General features: G+C 43.6%; 1 pseudogene; it reads right to left on the reverse strand.

The window, feature by feature from the left end:
* Positions 1–8,764: 8,764 nt before the first annotated feature.
* The window catches only part of LOC118591910, a 3,154-nt pseudogene continuing 1,473 nt past the window's right edge, over positions 8,765–10,445 (reverse strand).

A 10,445-nucleotide genomic window follows, 5' to 3' on the forward strand; every position in this document is an offset into this window, starting at 1 on the left:
CCTTAGTGTCAAGAACATATGTTTACTTAACTCTCCCTCCATATTTTTAATGCTTTTCTTGTTATTTTTCTCCCAATTTACCTTCTGGCAAAGGAATGATTTTGTAACTGAAGTCCTAAGACCTCAGCATGGCTGAAAGGCAATAAACATTAGGTCACTATATTATCTCTCTCTCTCTCTCTCTCTCTCTCTCTCTCTCTCTCGTGTGTGTGTGTGTGTGTGTGTGTGTGTGTGTGTGTGTGTGTGTGTGTCTATATCACCCACTTCCACTCACCTTCCCTTCCCTCCCCTGGAAGAGAAAATGGACAGGCACAGAGTTACTAACTCAAGAAGAAATCCAAGCGTTGGGGATTTAGCTCAGTGGTAGAGCGCTTGCCTAGCAAGCGCAAGGCCCAGGGTTCGATCCTCAGGTCCCCCCCCCCACAAAAAAAAGAAGAAGAAGAAATCTGGTCTCAAACTTGTACTGAGAGCCAGCATACTCAAATCTGTTTTCCCTCTCCTTCCTCTTGCTAACTAGGAAGCATTGTTGCTTGGGTAGTTGGCCATATGGAGTCACACCTGGTGTCTCAGTCACTGTCCCATTGCTGTGAAGAAACAGCATGAACATGGCAACTTATTTTTAAAATTATTTACTTGAGTCCTTTCTTACAGTTTCAGAAGGTGGGTCCATGGCCATCATGGTGGGGAGCATGGCAGGGAGGCATGGTGCTGGAGCAGTAGCTGAGAGCTTACATCTGATCCACAAACAGGAGGCAGAGAAACTGGGCCTGTCCTGAGTTTTTGAAGCCTCAAAGCCCAACCCCAGAGACACATCTCCTCCAACAAGACCACACCTCCTAATCCTTCCTACACAGTCCAAGTGGAAACCAAACATTCCAAATTATGAGCCTATGGGGGCTATTCTCATTCAAACCGCCACACCCTGCACTGCACAAGAAGTCGTCAGCTGTTCCTACATTATTGTTTATTCAACAGATTCTGAGCACCACCCACATGCCATGCATCATTATCTTATGTCATTGTTATTACTTGCCTCCCTCTTACTAAGCTCAGCTTTGTACCCTAAGGGCCCAATCCTTTGTAAAACGCCATATGTCATTTCATCTTTTGTATATTTTACAGCAGACAACAGGTTAGTGAATTACAGACCAACAAGTCTATAAAAATTTAAAAAGACATGGGGGCTGACTGTGTACATGCAGACGTACAAAGGACATAGGGCTTGATGTCAGTCATAAGCTACAGGGACAAGGAGGAAATGAGAGGTTACACCTAGGACCTGTTCTTAAGGGAATTACATCAGAGACACTACAGCCTTGAACCCAAGAGGAGTTAAGTATCTGAGCTCCCTAATGACCCAGAGTCCCTGGTTCCTCGGCTCATAGCCCTCTGTCTCCACACCAACAGCACAGGATATCTGCCATTTCTGGGAACAAAACAGCATTTTTCACATGACTGCACCTTTGATTGGCTCATCTGTGTTTTTCTCTTCCCTCTCTGCTCACTATAAATATTGCCTCTTTCTAAACATCTCCCTAAGGTCTTAATCAGAATCCCACTCCATGTAACACATAGAGTTGCACGTTCAAAATTTCACAGTAGGATTTTTGTTGCCACTTATGAATTTGTTATATCCTTGCCTGGAACCCTGTTCATACTTTTTTCCTTAGTTGTCACCATGAAGGCTGAATGGGAGGAACATTTACCAAATCTGCCTACAAAGACTAGAGGACATTGGATCCCCAAAACTGGAGTTAAAAGTGGTTGTGAGCCATCTGATGTTGGCGTTGGGAATGAAACCTGAGTTCTTTGAAAGAGCAGGAAGCACTCTTACCTGATGATCCACCTCTCCAGCCTGATTAGAATGTGTTTCATACCTAAGACTTACTTGAAGCTTCTCCCTGATTTTAGTGTAAGACTTTAAAAGGATTCAGAGTCTCCAAAAGCTGAAAGGAATAGTAACAAAATAATTAATTTTTGTTACACCCTAAATACTAATAAGTATTCAAAGCACTTTGCATGTATTATCTACCTATGATGTGTGTACTCCTATCACCCCCAATTTACTAATGAGGTAACCTTATTTGCTCAAGATACCCAGCTAACAAAGCATAGAGTCAAACTCAGTCAGCCTAGGCCTAGAGCCCAAGCTCATATATAATTTATCATTGTGAAGTGCATGCCTACTATGTTCTACTGAGCAGCTGTTATATGCCAGGAACTTTTAAATAAATTTCTTTTATTAAAATTAATTACATTGGGGCTGGAGAGATGGCTCAGCAGGAAAGAGCACTGGCTGCTCTTCCAGAGGACCTGAGTTCAATTCCCAGCAACCACATTGTGGCTCACAACCATCTCTAGTGGGATCTGATGCCCTCTTCTGCCAAAAAGTTATACATGTAGATAGAGCACTCATATACATAAAATAAATAAATCTTTTAATGTATACATAAATAAATCTTTTATATATATATATATATATATGTAAATCACACACACACACACACACACACACACACACACACACGCACACACATATATATATATAATTACATCATTTTTCCTATTCCCTTCTCTCTTTCCAACCACTGCTATGTACTTCTGCTTGCTCCCTCCCAATATCATGATCTCCTCCCCTGGGGAAGACTGTTTCTCTCGCTCTCAGCATGCCTCCGTTGCCTGTTGTTCCCTGACTGTGGACAGGGCTCTGTAAGATTTCCTCCCTCCATGCTGACATGTCTATTGGTGTTCTACTTCTTCAGGTCTTGTTTAGACAGCCATTTTGTTAAGGTATCATGGATGACGCCTCCCTGTCATTCCTAGGAGACACAATCCCACAGCAGCTTAACTGGTCCTCTGGCTCTTACAATCTTTCAAGCCCCTCACCTTCCAAAATGCTCCCCAAGCTTTATTGAGGCACAGGAATTATGTTACAGATGTATCAGTGAAGTTAGAAATCCCACGATCACTTGCTCTCTGCATTTGACCAGTTGTGCTTTTGTGTATGGTCTACACTTGCAAAGATAAATATCTTTGATATAGTGTCAGGACTACACCTATCCATGCTTATAAAGACAGATAAATAGAATGCAGTTAGGAATTATGCTAGTTTGAAATAGTGAAATGGTGGTGGTAATATGTTCTCCTCTAATATCCATTACCTCAGGTGGTTGGCTAGGTTTCCCATACCAGCCATGACTTCCCTTCTTGTGAGTGAACTAATTGGTCTAAAGACTCCAATTAGACAGACGTTGGTTGCTGCCAGGATATGAGTGCCACTATTGCATCTTTATAGTTACTAGGCCATCACTAGTAACCCTAGTTAGTCATTACAGCTGGGTAGAGGTATGGGTTTCCCTTGGAAAAGATGGCTTCAAGTTACGATCACTTCCTTGGACACCTATTACACATGCTGTACTTTCCTGGGAAACAAGGTTTGTTTTGCTCTAAGGTATCAGCTGAAACTGTATTATCCAACCATTTTTCTCTCTTTTTTATTTTAGCAAAGTAAACATAGATTTATTAAGGTCAAGTAAGACAAACCCCAAAGAATAGGTGTCTAGGCTAGAGTTTCTATTTCTGTGAAGAGACCACCATGACCACAACAACTCTTATAAAGGAAAACATTTAATTGAGGTGGTAGCTTATAGTTCAGAGGTTCAGCATTATCATGGTAGGACATGGCAGCAGGCAGGCAGAAATGGCGCTGAAGAAGTGGTCTGAGACACTGGGTGGTAACTTGAGCATATATGAAATCTCAAAGCTGCCCCCACAGTGACACACTTCCTCCAGCAAGACCACACCTACTCCAATAAGACCACAGCTCCTAATAGTGCCACTCCCTTTTGGGGACCATTTTCTTTCAAACCACCACATTCCACTCCCAAAAGCTTGTAGTCAAATCATAATGCAAAAATGTATTCAGTCCAACTTCAGAAGTCCCCATGGTCTATCACAGTCTCAACAAAGTTTTAAAGTCCAAAATTCAAAGTCTCTTCTGAGATTCATTCAATCTCTTAACTGTAATCCCCTGTGAAATCAAAATCAAAAAGCAGATCACATACTTCCAACATATAATGGCACAGGATATATATTACCATTCTAAAATGTAGGGAAAGGGAGCATAGTTAGGAAATAACTGGACCAAAGCAAGATAGAAAACCAGATGGGCAAACTCCAAACTCAGGGATCTCCAAGTCTGATGTTAACACACTCTTCAGATCTCCATGTCTTATGTCAAAACAGTCTTCAGATCTCCAACTCTTTTCCGCTTTGTTGACTGCAACACACTTCTTTCTCTTGGGCTGATTCCACTCCCTGTTAGCAGCTTTTCTCAGCAGGTATCCCACGACTCTGGCATCTCCAACATCTTGGGTTCTCCAAAGTAATCCAGGCTTTAACTTCATAACTTTATGCAATGGCCTCACCAGGCTTCCATTCAGGGACACTCCTGACATATACCTGACCTCAGTGGCTTTCCTTAGTCAAAGAGGCAAATTCTATAGCCCCTTTCTTCTGTCCTTAAGTCCAGAACCACATGGCCGAAGGTGACAAGTTCTGCTGCTTGTTAGGGCTGAAACATGGCTCCCTCATTTAACTACATCTTCACCAGTTTTCTGTCTTCCTTCACTGCCTAAACATGGCTGTCCTTGAACTTGCTCTGTAGACCAGGTTGTCCTCAAACTCAGAGATCCACCAGCCTCTTCCTCCCCAGTGCTGGCATTAAAGTCATGCACCACCACAGCCAGCTCTAAGCTTTTTTTAAATTCCTTTTCACAAGTTGGAAACTTAGCTGGGTGGGATCTTGCCCTGAGGTCACCAGTTCCTTTATTACATTTCTTAATCTGTTTATCTCCTTGAACACTGGATTTAGCTCCATTCCACATTCTGGTGCTCCTTTTCTCCTCAAATATTTTTCCTTGCTCAGCTTGTTCCTTTTCATTATAAATCTTCATTAGAGTTAATCCTAGTAACCACACAGTAGAGTCTGTACTAGTCTATTTTGAGATTTCCTATTCCAAATTTCTTCACTTTCACCTCAAACAAACTTTTCAGACAAGGGTAAAAAGCAGCCACATTCTTCACCAAAATATTACAAGAAAAATCTCTAGGCAACATATTAAAATTCTTCTCCTCTGAAACCTCTCTAGCCAGTCCCCCACAGTCCAAATCACACTCAGCACCTCTGTCTTCCGTGTCCTTACTGGTGTGGCCCATTAAGCAGCACTTAAAGCAGTTCACTGCTTCCCTAACCCAAACTCCCAAAGTCCAAATTCTTCCAAACAAAAACATGGTCAGGTCTATCACAGCAATACCCCAGTTCCTTGTACCAACTTCTGTCTTAAATAGGGTTTCTGTTGCTGTGAAGAGACACCATGACCATATCAACTCTTATAAAGGAAAACTTAATTGAGGTGGCAGCTTACAGTTCATAGGTTTAGTCCATTATCATCATGATGGGACATGGCAGCATGCAGGCAGATGTGGTGCTGGAGAAGTAGCTGAGAGTCCTACATTTTACAGGCAACAGGAAGTGGTCTCAGACACTGGGTGGTATCTTGAGCATATATGAGACCTCAAAGCCCACCCCACACCCCGCAGTGAGACACTTCCTCCAACAAGACCAACCTACTTCAACAAGGCCACACCTCCTAATAGTGCCACTCTCTTTGGAGGCCGTTTTCTTTCAAACCACCACAATGGGAGAAGTTCCCAGGGTTCCCTCTGTTTTGAGGCGCTCCTCGTTTTTGTCTTCCTAACATGTGACAGTCTGTCATAGCCTTACCAAGCAAATTGGGAGCCAATTAGCTGTGACGTCTGTCAGCTCCAGTGTTGTAAGAACAGACAAAGCCCAGGGCTGGAGATAGGATTTTGTCATTGAGAGCGCTTGCTGTACAGTTGTGAAGACCAGAGTTCAGATCCCAGCACCCACATAAAAATCTGGGCAAACTACAAAAGCTCTGAGGGATCTGAATGTCCTCTTCTGGTGTCTCCACACACATAGGTTTATACACACACAAGAGCACATACACTACACACACACACACACACACACACACAACTAAATTTTAAAAATTAAAAAGAATGGGCGAGGCTCTCCAATGAATTGGTTTATTTGTCGTAATATAAGTCTTGTTGAAGAGGTCACCCCCTTGCTCTGGCTCTACTACTAAGACCCTTGAAAGTAAAGATTGCTTCTTGGGGCCATCAGTTCCATAGCAGCGTATTTGGTGTCTTGAGACGTTGTTTAACATGTTTTTTTAAATAAATAGAAAGTGACCCAGGACCAGTCCTTTATCATATAGCCCTCATTATACACTAAGGCCACACTTAGAAATATAAGTACAGACACATAAAATGCCTGAATATAAAGACCTTGCCTACAAGGAAGAGAAAGGGGCACCATCCTAGAGTAGCCAGCAGAGGGCACCACACACCAAACAGAGTGAAGGTGTGTGTCTGGCTTTGGTGCACCAGTTCCTGAAAACCAGAGGAAAGAGAAAGGAACCCACCAGGGCAAAGACTGGTTCAGTGAAGCTGTGTTCTCCAGCCACAGGCCTTCCTCTTTGAGTGCGGTCATACACGTAAATGTTCCTGTTTGCCTCATTCCGTCAAATGGTATTTTTAGAGCTAATTAAAAAACAAAGCATGCAACGATGCGAACTATATTAAAGTGATAAATCTGAAATTCAAGACCCAAAACTGCGCGTGGGATTTGATAAGAGCTTTGTTAGCAAAGACTCTGACAGCATCAAATGGAACAAGATAGGGAAATGGTCACTTTGGTGCTGACTTTCATATGTGTGTGCACACTCTCTAAAATAGACTACACATAGATTTGACACAAGGTACAATGTTTACTTACACCTGTATTTAGAAAAAGTTTCATCCAATCAAGTACTCTGACTCTGAAAATACAATGGGAGGGGGCTCTTGGCTATTTAAATCGATGTTGTTGACCGTGGGTTCTACTCTGCATCCATCTAGTGCATTTTGAGAAGTTTCTGACTTGATGATGAATTGAAAACTATCACCAGTGCTTAATCATTGACAAGATAGTCAAAGAAATGCTATTTTGTGTTTCGGTAACTGGTACTTGAGAAAATGTCAAGTCTGGAAAAAGGAAACCTTCTAGAGACTGAGTAAGCTCACATGATTAAACCCAGCGGGTTGGTGCTGGGCAACTGTCAGAAGCCTCAGCATCAAGGCTGGTACAGACACGTGTGCCTCTAACAGCTCTGAATACTGGCTTTGTTCCAGTATTCCCTCTAACTGCCCTGAAGCCCTTGGGAGGTAATTAGTAATGATAGTAAAGGGCTTTTAAACTTGAAATATGTTGTGTAAATGCTAAGCCCAGGAAACATACAAAGGATTTGCTTTTCTTGAGACTCTTTCTCAACCAAAGACAATCCGGTGCATCTTTTAGCCAGTTTCTCTTTTGCAACTGAAATCTCTCTAACCTTTAATCTGAGGAAAACAAAAGGAGTTATTTTTAATGGCTTTCCTACAAATCAAAGTCCTAAGAAGATTACCTCTTTCATGATTTCGGAAGTGGAGTTCCTGCTTCGACAAAACACCAGGTTTTAATGTGGGTTGTGTGGATGAAGTCTGGGCTGTTTGCTGGCTTGCTCAGAGGCATGTTCTGCCCAGGAGAGGTCAGACTAGGTGGTCTAGAATAAAAGCTGGTGCCAACCTACACCAATTTTTGTTGTTTCTACTTTGTTTTTTTTAAAGATATTTTTGTTTGTACTTTATTATCATCATAGTCTTTGCATCAAGGCCCATAGCAATGATAGCAGGTCCCTCTCCCTCTCCTCCCTCTCCTCCCTCTCCTCCCTCTCCTCCCTCTCCTCCCTCTCTCTCTCTCCTCCCTCTCTCTCTCTCTCCTCCCTCTCTCTCCCTCTCTCTCTCTCTCTCTCTCTCTCTCTCTCCTCTCTCTCTCTCTCTCTCTCTCTCTCTCTCTCTCTCTCTCTCTCTGTTTATTTGTGACAGGATTTCTCTGTGTAGCCCTGGCCATCCTGGAACTCTCTTTATAGACCAGGCTGGCCTTGAACTCACATAGATATGCCTGCCTCTGCCTCCTGAATGTTGGGACTAAAGGCATATGCCACTAAAGGTGACAAAGGTTTTTAAATCTTGGCGTTAAATATTAAATGTCTTCTCCCATTTTAATTTATACTACTCTGTCAAGATTTAAAAAAAAAAAGTTGTTAAACTGAAGTTACTTGAAGCCAGAACACCATGATTAGTTGGGCTATATCAGGCAGTGGCTTTGTTTGTCTTGCCGTCTAAGCAGGTCTAGGCCCCAGAAAGTCAGGGGCAGGTTCTAACTGTTTTTTTTAAATGGGCTATAAAAATGGATGTTCTGTTATCAGTCAGGTTACAAAGTAGAGATAGCAGCAGGAAGGGCTCTTTTCTTTAAGAAAAAGCAAAACGTAATTTCAGAAGAATCACAGTTCATAACCCCCCCATCCCCCCTCTCCCCCAAAATGGCTAGAGGAATGGGTGAGACTGCAACATGAGCTTCAGAGTCCAGCAGGGACGGCTCCCTGCCAGGGAATGAAGAGGGAGTCTTTACTGCCAGGTGGCTGTGACAGCGAGTAGAAGCTGACTGGTACTCAATTCTCTAAGAGGTTCTTCTACAAACAGAGATCTCAGACTCTTGCTTCTTTACGAGCACGTGGGAAGCTCCTCTTCCATCCCTGTAATGGGAGGGCTTAGAGAAGGAAGTTGGACAGCCACCTTCTAAGTCATAATGGAGTTCCTAAAGGTTAGAGACCCCATAGAAGTGGATGGAAGCCAATTCCTCCACCAGGACATGGAAGACCCAATGAGACTGGAACCACATGTCAAGTTTTCCAGGAAAGAAGCACTCAGGAATCTGAGCAGCATAAAGGCCAGCTCTGGTGCTGTATGCCACAGCTAGATGAGGAAGAACTAGCCCATCTGGCCCACTGTGGCGGCCTTGACAAAGCCTTGGCGCCAGCAGACTACATGATGGGCACATCACCACTCAGGCCGAGTCCTAGGAACACTCCTGCTCTTTTCTGCCCATACTTAGGAGTGCAAACTGATCCCACTGTGCCACAGTGCTGTCAGAAGTGCCAGGGATGAGATGGGGGAGAGGCAGATGAGTTGTGGCTGTGGGGGAGCAGTAGAAAGAGTAATAGAGTCAGGGGGCAAAGCTCCCCATAACCAGTAGAGTGATCCTAGAATAGTCCAGGAGAAGCTGAGACAGAGCACGACACCCAAAATTAACATCCCCCAAATCACTTTTTCCTGTAGGGGAGCCATGAAGTACATGTTTGGTCTGAGCATGGCCAAGATTCCCAAAAAGAGAAACAGCATGAAACCAAGTAGACGGGTCTAGAGCAGTAGTTCTCAACCTTCCTAATGCTGTGACCCTTTCTTTAAGACAGTTCCTCACACTGTGGTGACCCCAACCATAAAATTATTTTGTTGCTACTTCACAACTTAAATTTTTCCACTATTAGGATAACAGTACAAATATCTGATATACAGGATATCCGATATGTGACCCCAGGTGGGATTTCGACCCACAGATTGAGAACCACTGGTCTAGATGTTGCCAATTTCTGTATGGATGCAGAGGATGCTCTTAAAGCAAGTCCAAAAGGAGGGCATAAGTGGTCCATGACCATTTAGTAGGTATTCATTGTCTTTCAGCCAGTCAGGAAGTATATCACATGAGATAACCCTCAGCCTCTCTCCCAGCCCATATGTAAACTCCTCCAGCGGCTCCACGGCACAGTGGGCTTGAGGGAACATCAACACCTGTACCTCCTCCTCCTCCTCCTCCTCCTCCTCCTCCTCCTCCTCCTCCTCCTCCTCCTCTTCCTTTTCCTGAGGCCCTGGGCATGTTTGTCCTTCAGCCTGGGGTTCTTGATTTCAGGTCCATGATCATTAAACACTGTAATCTCTGGGCCAGTGGTGAGCAGAGCATCAAAGCAGGGAGCACATGGCAGAGCAAAACTGCTCACTAGGTGGGTTCTGGAAAGCAGAGGAAGGAGGACAAGGCATCCTCTTCAAGGGCATACACTTGGTGCTTCGTCCTAACATTCCCAACACCTCCCAATAGCACCAGCCAGGGAATAAGCCTTCAACACATGAGCCTGGGGGGAACATTACAGATCCAAACTGAAACATCCTGCACTGGCCCCCAAAGGCGTGTGCATATCTCACGGATCTCACAATGCAAGCATATTAGTTCACTTCCAGGAGTCCTCATAGTCTTGACAGCTCTACCAACTCATGAAAGGTCCAAGACCAAAGCCTTGTCTGAGACTCAAGGCAAACTCTGAACTGTTGGCTTTTGTAAAAGTAAAAAAACAAATTACGTACTTCCAAAATACAATGGCACAAGAGAAGCAGTACCATTCCCCAAAGGGAGGCTAAAATGGCATCTCTCTAACAACAAAACGGAG

The sequence above is a fragment of the Onychomys torridus genome, chromosome 10, assembly GCF_903995425.1.
Source record: "Onychomys torridus chromosome 10, mOncTor1.1, whole genome shotgun sequence".
Taxonomy (NCBI): Eukaryota; Metazoa; Chordata; class Mammalia; order Rodentia; family Cricetidae; genus Onychomys; species Onychomys torridus.